This window comes from Anser cygnoides, chromosome 3 (genome assembly GCF_040182565.1).
Source record: "Anser cygnoides isolate HZ-2024a breed goose chromosome 3, Taihu_goose_T2T_genome, whole genome shotgun sequence".
Taxonomy (NCBI): Eukaryota; Metazoa; Chordata; class Aves; order Anseriformes; family Anatidae; genus Anser; species Anser cygnoides.
The window spans coordinates 22727988-22743505 of record NC_089875.1 but is presented as its reverse complement, the minus strand read 5'-3'; positions in this window follow the sequence as shown (position 1 = coordinate 22743505).

Here is a 15518-nt window from a genome sequence, read left to right as displayed (position 1 = left end):
AGGTACTGTTAAGGAAATCACAAATCTTAAAAATAAATGAATGCAGCACTGGATCCCATGGAAAAAGAAAGAAATCAGTTTGTTCATTATTGTGGTGGGTTTGGTTTTTCTTTTCTTTCTTTCTTTCTTGTTTGTTTGTTTGTTGTTGTGGAAGAGATCATCTCATAGGGAAAGGACAACAGGAGGTGAGGATTCACCATCTGGATACCATTGAAATAATAAATGACATACAATTGCCTCATTCACATGAATATTCATGCATATTCAGGCTTTTGTTATACATTTTTCCTATATATTACAGGATGCAATGTAAGGATAGTGAAGGGCCAAGTCTTAAATTCAGTGAACTCTGAGAATAATAGCCTCTCCCATGAGTCCAGCAAAGCCCATATCATCTTTGGCAATAATTATTTCTGAAGTGTGACAGATACTAATTCCTGGTAAATTCTTCTCCAATACTCACGGTCATAAGTGATTCATCTTAGAGTAAGTGAAGTGAATCACAGTGTTGATAATAGTATTTTGATTGACCGTCCCTTAAGAACAATAGGATTTTTGATTTTTTTTAAATTTTTATTATTTTTATGCCCTTAATCATACCAACTTTTAATAACAATTGCTTTTTAGTGTCAAAGTATGAAGCAAACTTTGGTACAAGCACTGGCTAAACGCAGTCTTACTGAGTTCAGAAGAGGCTAATTTGCCCTGCCAACAAGCAAGGGGAAGAAATGCTGAGGAATTCCATAAGAGTGGAATTCATCCCCATATAGAAGGCTAGAGTGAGGCCCAGGAGCTATTTTAGTGGGACTTTAAGCCCTAGCAATTTAAGTAGGATTTAAGCTGTGCGTAGATCTGTGTTGGCTTCCTGCATAGGAGAGACTTGCAACCAGAGACATTATGAGGAAGAAGCAAAGGGATTACAAGCATTGTACATACATTTCCATGCCTGAAGCTCAGAATACGAACAAACGCGAAACATATAGCAAGGGAAAGGAGGGTGCAACTCCTCTGTGTGTTAGCTACATGGTAATGGTAAAGGAGAGGTAGATTTCCTTTAAGGGAAAGAAACTTTGTGAAACAGCAGTATATTTTAAACCAGCTATTGCATTCTCCATGCAACTCACCCCTTATTGCCAAATGAAAACAGACCCTCTCTCCCACCCAAACCAGCCTTTTGAGACGCAGGGTCAGTTATTCTAGACATAAGACTGCATTAAATGACTTTATGGCTTCCAAGCCTCAGTTACTTTGTGTGGATCTTAGGCAGGGTGAACATATGACTGTCTGTATTCAGTCATGCAAATATACCTTGATGTAGATAAGCATAGACTCTGCAATTGTCAGCATAGAAAGACAGGAAAGCCCTGGATGATCTAATGCAAATACTCAGTAGTGAAGTGTCACTGAAGACACCTTTCCCTGGACATGTTGATCATCTGAAGTTAGTTTTGCTGCCAAATATGCAGTCAGACCACTGATGACCCCTGCATCACTTACCTTCCCTCCTTCTTCACCGCTGTCCTCTGTTGGCAAAAGCAATTAACATACTCCTTAATGAATCACTTTAAAGAATTTGTCCAGATGATAATTTCTCTCTTCTTGCGGGGTTAACCTTAATACAGATGATTTTCCCAAGATGGTAGCTTGGGAACTCAGTACATTAATGTCAGTGATTGCAAAATAAATAAAAAAATAAAATTAAAAAAAAATGCATCTGGGAAGGAGAGTCAGTGGTTGATGAGGAGGATGGAACAGACAGTATTGCATATACAGTATTGCATATACAACATATAGATGTTCATGAAATTACAGCATGAAGCTCTCTCTTTCAAAGGGGTTAACTGCCTCTTTTCTCTTAGGATTTAAGGCCAGGTTGCCTAAAGCTTGAGAGCTAAGTATATTAGACCATTACTGAATATGTCTGTTGGAAAAAGGGAAGGTGATGGTTGCTGTCATTGTCTTCTACTTTCCAAACAGCCCAATGTGCAACTTCACCATGCGGGATTGGTGATCAAGTTGTTCCTTTGCCTGATCTAGGGGTAGGACTGGACTTAATGAGCTAATCACTGGAAAAAGGCAGAAGACCATTGTCTGCCAGCTTTTCCTTCTGGTTGTGGTTTAAATGAAACTATGTATACTTGAAGCATATGAGATGTTTGAGAAATTTACTGAGAAAAATACATCCACTGTAACTGGCAGATCTAAATTTTGGATGATATGCCAAAAGTCAGTTGAAGAGTCTACATCCACTTCGTGAATTTAGTGGTCAGGATATGTATACAAGGATTACAGTCACAAGTATGCATAATCTCAATTAGAAATAGAAATTTGCCATATACTCAGAACAAAATACATTTGCTTGGAAAACACCTTTCCATGGATTTTAAAAGTTATAAAGAGAATCTATATTGGTCTTTGGCCTTCGTAAGTCTGGAAATCTTTTCACTAGTAAATAGTGTGCTGCAAATTCTGAAAGATACAGATACCTAAAGGTCTTGCTGGGTAACTGGGAGAAATTTTATTGAAGACTAGGCAGATTAGTCCTTGTTTTTTATTCATTTTATTTGGAGTTAAGAATAGACATAATTCTAGTTAGATGAACAATAGCGATGATTTTAATAATGACTTAGCTAACTAAACTAAAGAAAAATCATTTTATTTTAACTTTAAAATTATTTTCTAGTAATTTTATGTGATAAATGCCAATGACATATTTCTGGGTGAACTCTACTTTATTTTGAAGTTGTGTTTTATATATATATATTATATATATTTGAAAAGCACCCCCAGTGACTTCAGGGGTATTTTTGCAAACTAGAAAACAGACCTCATCAGTCTAATTTCTTAAACTTATTTAACATAGCTACTGAAGCAGAAACTTATCATGCATGAATGTGAAACACACTCATTTGACTTTGACTGGTGCATACCTTTGGATACAGAGATAAACTGTACAGAGTCATGTATGGTATGTTTTTCTAAGCATTATAGCCATGCTCAAAAGATCAAATTTCTGTCTCAGTTTCAAAGCTTCATTTTTCTGAATAGGAGGTGAACTGTACTTTTAATTTTTTAACAAATTAAAATCAGTTCAAATATGCTGGCCTCAGCACAAAAGATATGGATTTTGTAACTGCTTTTTATTGCAGCTTTTTTTTTTTTTTTTTTTTTTTTTTTTTTTAAGATACAGATGTGTTTATGAAAAGAACAACTTGAATCCCAGCACCAGGCAGCAAGGCAAGAATGATGTGCTCTTGCTTAAGCTGGTACACTGTGATTAAAGAAATCTACACTAAATTCTTTACTTTTCTGTGGACACCTTATGTCACCATTTAACCTCACAGTGCCTCAGCTCCCCATTTCTGAAATAGACTTAATATTTCCATACTTTAATGGACCCCATGAGAATTCTTTAAATGGATTCTTCTTTGAAATGTTCAAGAATTTAAGTACTCTAAATGAATCAGCCTTATTTATAGCTGTGCCATAAAGCTACTTTATATATCACTGTATGAGAGGAAGCCAGAGTTCAGCCAAGTCAGCTGAGGATGGGATTTTTGTATGAAAAGAAAGTTAAGCAGTGGTAGCCACAAAGGTCTAGTAAGAAAGCAATGGATGAGACGAATTTGGACTTCTACGTTTCTTACATTTTATTTATTTATTTACTTTTTTATTTATGCATGTTTGAAAGCTCCCTGAACTTTTGTAGAGGTGATTTTTGCTCTGGAATCAATATGTCACCAATAACTGAATAGCAGATTTTAACTTACAAGAGCCTTAGTTATCATGGGAAGGCTAATTGTTAGGGAAAATTTGTAGCTACTGCCCATGAAGAACCTTTTTAGGGTGAAAGGGATTTCTTCAGAGAAGAAAAAAAGAAAGAAACAAAAACGCTAGACTGAGCTGCTGACACCAGCTGAGTTTTTGCCCCACCAGCATGCAGATAAAGGGTGAAACCGCACAGCCCAGTATGTTTAATGTGACTTTGTTATGGACATGCTATATTCTCCAAAGAGCCCCTGCAAGCAATTTAGGAGGATTCCTACCAGCTCTTAGAACCCTCACCATTTACTCCTACCTTAGAAATAAATTCTGTTTGCTTAAGGCTCCTCGAGAACAAGTAATACAGCAGCTCCACATTTCACCTGAAGGGCGTCTCAGCTCTCTGGGGAATTCAGGGCCGGGTTGCCCCTCTGCAGAGGTGCTGTATGTGGAGTGCTGCTGGTCTCCTTCTTGGGGAGCGCATAAAGCTTTCCCGTCTGTCATTTCCTCTGCACTTTGCTAGCACAGCATGAAGCACACTATTAGAAACAGAGTTTATTGCAGACTTGCAAACATTTATTGGGCAAATTCTAACTTGGTGTCAAGTTATGGTAATATCATGTTCCCGAGAACGTCTTGGAGAATGTTAGTGTTTCAAAGAAGGCCCCGCTGAGAATTCCCCTTTTAGAGAAGTGAAAGGCAACACTGTTTAAGGAGATGGAGGTAAAGATATAAAGCCCCTCTTCTGGGCTGACCAAGCAAAATGTTCCATTAGCTCAAATGGCAGAGCAATTGCCTTCAAAAACCCAAGGATGAAGCTTTAGATCCCCTGGTAGATTTATTCCGAGCATATCATATTGTAACTGGCATGTAATTCATATTCGTTAATTAGACAGCTCTTTGATGGCCTGTAGCTGAGCATATTTTGGTGACTGGATGTTTTACTGGAAAAAATATTAAAATATTTTATATTCTGTGGGATCAAGTTTTGTGGCAAAAAGAGCCACAGAAATAATCTTTTGCTAAAAAAAAAAAAAAAGCCTACTGGTGAGAAATGATTTGATTACAGCATGTAGCTACTCTCACAGAGTGAGAGAGGGGAAGAAAGCATTCAAAGATCTGTTAATCTAGCAGAGAAATGCTTAGCAAGAACGTATGCTTGAAAGTTAAAGCTATGTAAATTCAAATTATACACCAGTAACATATGTTTAATAGCAAAGCAGATTAACTGGTAAAACAAAGAACAAAGGAAAGGTCTCCTGCAGTTGGATGCAAACTCTTGGCTCAGAAGAGACATAGCTCAGTGAAATTATAGGATGTGTGATATGCAAGCCAGACTGGATGACCTAATCTCTACTTCTGCCCTTAACATCTATGAGTATATCTGACACTGTATAGCTAGTTTCTTTGAAATTCTAGAATGAAAAATGTATTTTTATTAGTTAATTTGTTGCCATAGCAGCATTATTCCAGCTAGAGAGGGGCTAGCTTCTTCAGGGTCATAGACCATTTTTTTTATAAGAGTTCTTTTTTCCTGCTGTTGTATCACCACTGCTGGGGTCACCAAAGCATAACAGCTAGAGCAAAAAAAGGAGCACCCAGTGACATTTTTTGAGGACCCTCTGATGTCAGAACTTGATCTTTCTGCGGCTAAAATAATCCCAAAATGTTGAATTAGCAGTCTTTTTTATTTTCTTTTTCTCTTTTTTTTTTTTTCCTCTCTCTTCTCTCATTTTCTTGTGTTTAGAAATGCTGCACAACATGGAAAGATATGTTCTTCTTTGCCTCTTCTAGTGTTGTCTTTGTCACTGTAAGCTCTTTCTAATTCTCTTTAATATGTAATGTTTTCAACATACAAATAGCATGTAACACCCCTAGTAACTTCCTATTAAAGTTAGGAGCAGATCATTAGATTTGGAGAGCTCATAAGGGTTGAGTTACTACACCATACAGAGAGATACATAGCAAATTGTCATTGTAAACCAATTACTGTTTGAGAGGCTTGTGTTTTGCTATCTATTTTTTTTCCCTTAGGCTTCAAATATCAATACCTAAATTTAAGCATAGCTAAACTAATGAAATAAATTGAAGACTGATTGAATGACTTTTATAGCAATGATATCATTATTTAAAATATTGACATTTCAGATTTTCCAAACAGTATTTGAAATAACAGAAGAAGGTTATGCTTATGTATGCAAAACAAATCTAGTGGGTTTTTTTGTTTGTTTGTTTTCAAAGCAATTAACCTATTTTCCAGGCTTTCCACAAATAATGGTGATAAAGTTGGAAACGATTCAGAAACTACTTGAACAGAAGACATAATATTCTCTGCATCTTAAATAATGTCACTGAAGTAAATTTATTGGATAAACTTGCCAATTTTGAGCTGCAAATTTGAGAATAATAAATGATTATTGAAAAATATTTGATAAGTAGTTTTTCGTGTCACTGTGCTCAGAACCAAAATGTGCCTTTTTCAGGGTGGAGAAGTAACAAACCTCAATTGTTATATCTACAGGAGCTATGCTCGCCAGGTAGAAAGACACTGCCTGCACTCAGCCATGTAGCCACCCTGCCTCTGTGCCAGCTGCGTGGCCTCTGGGCAGCTGTGTTCCTGAGCTGGATTCTCACTCTGTGCTGGAGGGAATGGTCTTGGTTTCCACTTATTCCACAAGACCCCTTCAGGCTAACACAGAGTTACAGGATGCCTCTCAATTGTGACTTCTAGCTCCAGTAGCTGCGAGGCTGAAGTAAGCAAGAGCTTGAAAAAGTGACTGATAATTTCATAGATACTAAGGATCTGTGGATCACCACAGTGCTAAGGAAGTTGTACAGAAAGAAAAATGCTCTTCAGCTCAGGCTGCTGGCCTATTACTCTACCTAGGCACTATGGTTTGCCTTTTGGCCTCTGCTAAACAGTGCAATAGCCTCTAATTGCCATACAGCTCTGAGTAAAGAAATTGGGGTGGCAAATCCTCTGCTGAGCTGAACTGTGCAGCAGGGCAAAGCTGAGCGTATCTGCTTCCCAGTGCGGGAAAATGCAGTGCGGTTAACCAGCATCACCCGAGATTCCCACGTGACTATTCGCCAAATTTAGAAAGTTAGCCAAATTTCTGCCTCGCCTGCCCTAATATCCCTGCTCAAGTTTTGGACAAACAGCAGCTCATGGGATCAGGCTTGTGATGTTAGAGTTGTGTGGTAGTCATTCCTCCCGAGACTCCTGTGCCAGCAAAGACAGATTAGCATATGGGTAGGATGAACATGTGGTTTGTCCCCAGCATTTCAGAAAAGCATGGCTGCAACATCTGAGTGGGGATCTCCAATGACACCAGAGTGCAGTTATTGAGGGAACGTGGTCTCCCAGGTGCTGCCAAATATGTTTTTCCAAACAATGCAAATACAACCTTTATGGCTTAAAGTGAGTGCTGTACAGGAAATTAAGTACATGTGACAGAGACAAGCAGAGCTAAGAGACCTCATAAACACAGATGGAGCCATCTGTATCTCCAGTTCAGAAAGCACCTGTTAACAGCTTACGTGCCACATGCATCCTGCTGTTGGAAGAGTCCTCAGGAGACCTGATTCCCAATCCACCCCATTCATCACTAGGCTTCACCTTTTCCCCCTAGAGAAGATCACAGCTAGCAGAGGGATAACAGATGCTCACCCAGCTGGTCTGCCTCAAGGAGAGCGTGGCCTGGAGAGCCCATCTCCAGTAGGAAGTCCCACAGCACTGTTTCTTTTACTGAAACCTTAAGGAAGTGTCGACCCTATTCCCAGCCTGAATAATCTCTACAGCTAGGGATCTCCAGGATCCCTGGTGAATACAGCCCTGGAAACTCTCACTGAACAGCCTTACAGACCACAGCTGTTACTTTGGACCTGAACAAAGAGACAGTTGCTGAGGCAGCTGGGTCATTGCCAGGACCTTAGAATCGGACCCTGAATTTAATTGGCCAAAAATACAGCCTACAGGTGTTTTCAGACTGATTTTGACCCACTTCAAAATTGAGTGTAAACTGCAGGGACCGAGCAAAATGTCAGTAGTGTCACATAGTCTTGAACTTGCTTTCTTGAATCTCTGTCAGAGAACTGCAGGCTTTGATAGTTCTGGAGGAAGATGGGCTAATTGAGTACCCTCGCCAATATGGACAAATGGCTTGGTTGTAAGGACTTTCTTACAGTAAGCCTTAGAAAAAAAATATCTAAATAAAAGAAATCAAAAAAGAGAGTGAGTAGTCTGAAGCATTTACTGAATTATTAGGTGCCAGTAGATGCCAGGAGAAAAGCTTTTCATATTTAAAAAGCAGGAATCTACTCAGGACCTTGTTCCAGACCCTAAAGGTAAGGAGCATACAAAGAGAGGTCAAGAAAAAGAAAAAATGAAATGGTGTTAACAAGGTCACAGATCTATTAATGGTCTGCCTGGTGTGGTCCCAATGCACTTTACCAGCTTTAACAACTAGCTAAAGCAGAATTCATATCACATGCCAGCCCCTTTGGGACAAAAACATGGTAGCCATTCACACAATTCATACAACCAGAAACGAGGCAGCTGGTGCAAAAAATTTGCATTCTAGAGCAATGCAAGTAGAGATGGAAGTGCCTGTTAGTCTGGCTTTAAGTATTGTCTTTCCTGGAAGGAATTAATACGCAAAAGAGCCTAGTGACTCTGACTGCTTTCTGTTGTTTCATCTGCAATGTGTTATGTAGAGTAAGAGCTTGGGAAAACTTGAGATCTATTGCTGCTTCCTCAGAAATCAAACTGGTCATTGACTTCAGCATTGCAGCACCAGGACAGATAACTACTCCCATACCACCAGTGTAGACCTTTGCTGTTTGAAGCTGGAGCAATACTTTCTGGAAATCTTTCATTATCATTGTTCAATGCAGAACATGGAAAGAATATGGTGGTCTTGCACATACAATTTATACACTTATATGAAACTTTGCCACTGCTGTCAAACATGTAACTACAGTCTTCTATTAATACTGAATAAGGTGTAAACATATGCTACATATCCAAATAACATGTACGAACTATTTGCCCTCTTTAACCTAATTTATACCACTGTGTTTTTAACTGATGTGGAATATTGTAGAACAAGGAACTCTACAATGAAAGGTCAAATTGGAGTTTTTCTAGGACCAGTAATGAAAACAAATACTACAAACATTACATAAGAAAAAGCCTAAGTATTATTCCATGAGGGACTGTTATATTTTGAAGAAAACAGTGTTACTAACAAAGAATTCCTTGTGGGCTTCCAGTGGAGATATTTGATTAGTATGCCTACGTGCTTTTCAAATACTCAAGAACAACAGATGGTAGTGACCAAATGCTTGGAACATCTGGTCTTGTCCTTTCACAATATTCTAAAACCCCAAGAAAAAAATTGTCAAGAAGCAAGATGTGTGTAAAGCAGAGATTTTTATTTATTTTTATTTTTTCTGTGAGGCTGTGACAGGCAGAGTAATGAATTTATTTCACAAAGTACCTGCTTTCAATAAATTTAAACAGCAATAAGATGTTACCCACAAAACAAGCTGCAGTTGCAAGAAGTTGGCTGTCATTTCTTTAGCACATCAAAAAAGAAATGCCTTCATCTGTCACTGTGTGTCTCACCAGCAGAGTAAATGCACTAGCAAGGCTAAGTATAAAATTTGATGGGGAATAAGCAGTTATTTTTCCATTATTGACTCTCAGTTCTTCATATACAACTAGAATTCTGATAAATGGAACTGGATAACATTCTTCTTTGCAATTAACCCCCTAAATATCATACTTTGTGTCTCCAAAGAAATGTCTGAATGCAAATATACTGGTTCTTTTGTATAAATACATTTCAACTAGAATAAACAAAAAGGTACACCCAGAAAATGTACATTTCTCCTCTAAATTTAATACATGAAAAAATAAGCACCCCAAAAGTTTGGATGTTGTCCAAAGTCAATGGAATACTTCTGAACTCTTTCCACAATATTTGAGAAGTCTTTTGTGAATATTTTGTGAATAATAAAGGTATTTTTCTTTTAAATAAAGGTTTTGTTAATCCTACATAATACATAATAACTCACATAAGAACTGAAGATACTGCTTTTCATTACAACAGTGAGCCAAATTTTAGTATTTACTTATGTGAAGGAATTATAGCTTAAACCTTAACTGGGGACCAATAAGAAAGCCAACAGTTGCCAGTAGCCAGCTATCTAATAGTTGCATTTGAGATACAACAGCAACTAGAAAACACTTCTAGGGGAACTCTGATAATTCTGTTCATAGCTGGAATTTTTGTTGTTGCAAAAAATAAATTTGACTTAGGGCAATGATCATTAAAAAGAAATGAAAATGCTTCCAAACATGATTCCAAATTCAATTTTCAGAATACACTTAAATGCTTCCAATTAGTTTTCCTCTCTAGTTCACCAGTTAAAGTAATGGTCTGGAATGTACATCTGCAATGAACAATGGTTTCATTTTCAAATTTATCTTTAAGCAAAGTGATGTCTCATTCATTGCATGGTTCCTCAAATTCCAAAATTCTCTCATATTATACATTTAGATAAGATTTGAAATAAAATATAAATTAAGTTGGTCAGTGTAGTGTTGGCTATCCTGAAAAAAAAATAAAAAAAATTAGTGCAGTGTTAAGCTGTGGGAATGTGGCATACATAATAGATTATTTCTATTAAATGTTATATATTAGTTCTTCATATCAAGGGCTATAGTGAGCTACTGCCTCTATGGATCTGTTTGCCATGTGGGTTGCAGACATCTGTTGAATATCAGGGAATGTAATCAAACGATTTGCCAAGAACTCCATCAAAAACGTGTCTTTTACATTTTTCTTAGTTGAGAACACCATCCACAGTAGGTTGACCTAACAGAGGGTAACACATTGAACTGGAAGCAAAATGTTTAAAGTGATGCAATCCTCATAATTACCTCCATGAATTCTTCAAAATGTTGTCTTTTAAAGTCAAGGTGTATTGACAAGGGCTAAAGTGCCTGCACAAAGGTCCTTGTACCCTCCTGCTGCTGGCCGTGGGAGCTGACCGAGGATGGGCTTGGTCCACTCCTTATTGCTTCTGCAGGGTTTATTTTTGCCCTGAGATATCTAGAAAGGCAATATTCTCAGCTTGGATGACCATATTTCCTCGGGGAAATGTGAACAGCTGGATATATCTGCTTTCCTCTCTGATTGCAAATCAAGGGAAAAATACATCTGCATCCACCCAATTTGCTCCTGCATAGGATCTCATTCCAGCCATGTGTTTAAGTGCACAACAGCCTATGGAAATAGGCCCTATATACACAAGGGAGGGAAAAGTTTGCTTTTCTGTTCTCCCACGGTGCTTGGTGTTGCTCTTACTATCCCAATAATAAAAACTTCTCTGACTGCCCATTCATCAATCTTCCTTGGTACAATAATAAATAAATAAAACAAATAGTAAAACTACAAATCTAGGAATCTTAAGGTTTTTATGCCTCAAAAATTGCACAATCATGTTCTTCATATAGCACAGGGTCAGAATATGAATACTACGGAAGTGACTTAATGGAAAAGTTCTGGTACCCTTCATAAACTACTCTATGTCAGACAACAGAAATATGCTCATGTCAGCGGAAGCTGTACAATAAATTAGCCTAGTATAATAGTACCACCCACTAGGATGGTTACAGTTTAGAGTCTGCTCATCTTCTCTGACATTCTCATTCATTCGGTGATTTATAATATGGCATAAGAAAATTCTGTCCAAGAGAGAGTACTCTTTGTGTGGTCATTTACAATTACAGCAAGAGGGGAAAATAAAGCTTTAGGGAGTTGGAATTTTTCACAGCAATTGCAAACCCCACCAAAATAGCACCGTGATTTAAAACATTCACAACGGCGATGAGGGTATGCCCCTGCTTTGCCAACAGGTTGTGTCAAAAGCAATTTTAATACAGTCAATAAAATTACAGTGAGGTAAATCTACTATAGGAGAAATGAACCCCAGCCATCCCTTCTCAAGAAGATATTCTGAAATGAGGATATTTCTCCTGAAGGAGAATGTTTAAAACCACTAGCACCTTCCAGAAATCAGGATCAGGGTTGCCATTAGCTTTATCCTAAAGGAAAGGTCAAGTCAGGAGGTTCAGATCTATATCTAAAAGTCCTCAGAGCTTAAGAAGAGTTAAGTTCCAATGATTTCAGGACAATATCTGTTGTTGATCACTGAATGTTGACTGTGTAAGCCACATGGCATTATCCTCCACAGTTATGATGAACACTATAATGATAATATGAATAATAATGAGTATGTGTAACTGGTAGTTGCCCAGCTGGAAAACATAAACTTTCCATATATGTCTGCCAATTGGACTTTTAATGAAAAAACCACAGCCGTTTGGACTATTTGAAATAGGACAAATGGAATAAAAACATACTATCTCTGTGAGAAACTATTTGATTTGTAAACTGCAGCATTGTAAAACAAATGTCATATGTGCAGAAAAAAAAAAGGAAATGGTTCTTGAGCACATATGGAAGAGAGTTTTCTTGATTTAGTACTTATTGCAATAAAACTTATTATTAAAAACGTAAAAGCCGAAATATCTTTGCTTTTGACTATTTCTTAATTCTTAATGTTCATCCAAAGGAAATTTCTCTTCTGGGGGAGGAGGGGGAGCAATTTAGTAATTTCTGAGTTAAGCTGATACTAAAGTTCTCTGAAACAACAAGGCCCAGGGGTGCCTAAGGCAGCTGCCTGAATTCCTCAAAAAGATATTTACAAAGTCTATTTTGAGTTCCCTGCTTTCCTCTAATGGAATCCAGCTGCTTTGACCTTTCAAAATTACCTCGTGCAGTGTGAACAGCAGCATGGATATGTGTTACGTTAAATTGCAGTTAGATTCCAACTGCTGTGCAGCTTGTTGGTTGAGGGGCTGATAGGAGAGCACGTGAAATGCGAAAGAAAATGATACCTCTGGTCTGAGAAATAAAATAAAGACTTCCATCACGCAGAATAATAGCTTGATGAGACCCCCACAGTGAAAGTAATTGATGTTAAATAAAAACTGATCATGTGAGAGTATGCTCACAAAATACCAGGAAACGAAACCTGAAATTGAAGATTCCTCCTCTCTTCTCCCTCCTAAAATAATAATTTTACCTTCATTATTTCTGGAGCATTTGAAGAAATTGGGTTCTGAAGAGGAGCTCAATTAAGAAAAACTTTGCATAGCGCTTATAATTCAGAATCTAGTTTTAGTGAAACCTGCACAAAACACAATGGTGCTTACAGGAATGATAAGGGTGGGGATCTGGCAAAGATTGCAGTGTCTTTGTACCCACTGCACCAAACGGATGAAAGAGGGGTGAATAGCGTGCTCTGAAGTATGCAAAGCATAGGGCCAAAATCCAGGGGAGGATGTTCTTTGTCTTCAGTGAACATCAAATGAGACGTAAAATTAGTGCTTGTGAAGCAACCTTTTCTCCTTCAACAGAAATGTGACCAAAGATAACCCCAGCAATCCAACCAAATACCTCCTATCTACATTTGCTCAGCTTTAACGAGGAGACAACTCCTCCACACGTCCTGTGATCTGACAGGGCTTCCATGGCCCTGGTCCTTCCTCACCCAAACTGTCTGTCAATGAAGGACAGCAGACGGAGGCGACATGCTGAGTGTGAGCAGAGAGGGCACTCTGCCCATGGGTTTTGATGGCACCACTGCAGCTTTTTACATGGCAGAGCCTCAGTTTTCAGCCAAGATGTGAGTGTGAGGAATAGGGAACAGCTGAGCGTTCTGGTTTTTGTCTTTTTTAGAGTCATGAGGATCAAGGTGACTCATGTCCTGTGAGGATGTGGCTCAGGATTTTTTTCTGTTCTTCAGTATCTTTTTTTTTTTTTTTTCTTAAATGTCCTAGAAAGTCTGTGAAATGAACTTGCCTAAAGCAACATTGGAGGGTAAATAAAATGAAAAAAAAAAAAAGTAAACGTATGGTAGCTCCCATTTCATTATCTTAATTCAACCCCATTGGCTTTCCGAGATATGTCCAAATATTTTGTGAAGCTTGGGATTGGTGACATTGCTGAAAGTGAATTTTGGGCAGTCAATAAAGCACTGAGGCCTATTTTCAGGTGGAGAGTGCTTGCCCTTCCCAGGGCTGAGGCAAGGCAGGGTGGCTGGGCAGTGTATGGGCAGGAGGCACTGCCCTGTGGTCGTGTGTTTTCCTGATCACGCTGCTTTTGAGCATGGACACTGTCTTGCTCTGCTTTGTACAGGTGTGTGCCCAGCCTTCCAACTTGCTTTAGGAAATAAAGTGCCATTCTGCTAAAACATGAAAGCAGAGCATACTGTTGTGGGAATTAATGCAGCAGCTGGATAGACCCACAGTTTTGCCAAGATCAAGGCATCTTTGACAAATGTGTGAGCCTTTAGAGGAAGCAAAACAATACTATTGTGCATCCCTCTGGCCTTAGGGTGGCAGTCTTGTAGCTGTACTGAGAAAGACAAAGTGTTCCTGCGTGCTTCTCACTTCTGTAAACCCAGAGGTCCTCTGATACCATCCAACTCTGGGCATGTTCCTAGCTCCTTCTTACAGACAAACGCACCTCTCAAAGAACTGGAAGGCATGCAACAGGGCTAAAAACTCGCAGGCTGCCTGCTGCTAACATCTGAGTCAGCAGAAACGTCTCATTTGGTGTCTTATTTTCTCTGCCCAGATTAAGCTCTTTGACAGTGCCTGCCATCAGGTGCCAAGACAGAAATGACACAGCTGAATACTTCAGAGAGAAGTTCTGGTAGGCGATGGCAGATAAAGGAAGTTTTCATGTCTAGATCACCATTTCACCTCCAGAGAACCTCACAATTATTTCCCAGTGATGGTCATCCCAGTGTGTAGGATATATGAAATGAGCTTTTTGATCTCAGCTAAGCTACTGCAGGTCTTTGCCAAAACAAGAACCGCAGCAGGTATTAAAAAATGAGCGGAAGCCGCAGAGTCATTTTGTATAAGTCTTGTAAAATCCATGACACCATGACTTCAGGATTTTAGTTTCCCCACAAGTATCAGTCTAGTGGCTGAAACAAACACAGGGAGAAAACAAGAAGGGAGGTGAAAAGGGGAGCAATCAGGAAGGAAGGCTTAGGAAAGACAGGTACAAAGAAATATACCTTATATTCCAACCTAAAAAAAACATCAACATATCATGAAAAATGCAAGGGGATGAACCGGGGAGTCAGCAATAGCTGTCCCATAATATTTTTGGCACAGAATAATTCTACTCCTGGGACTGATTTCCAAACATGCAGAACACTTAGTCCAAATTCATAAAAGCTGTTGGGGCACAAAACCTTTGGAAATCATGGCTTTTATGTTTAAGTTGTTTTCTGTCCCCCCCTCCCTCCCCCGGTGGCTGAATGTATTTGAGGAGGCCAGCTGGATCCAATTGCTAGGACAGTAGTATTGCACACACACACCAACCCCCCACCCCATTTTTCCCCTTTTACATCAGTATGTTGGCAGAAAGGTTATTGGCATCATCACCCAAAGCCAAAGGTCAGCACAAAAAAAGAATGTGTGAATATTTTCATGAAGAAAATCCAAACTGCAAGATAATATTCCTATTTTATAAAAGTATCAGAACCGTACACATATATATGTACATATATATATATATTTTTTTTTTTTTTTCAAAGTTAGATTGATGTGGAATCAGATTCCAGATTCTGGAACATGCACTGTGTAGAAAGGTCAGGGGGAA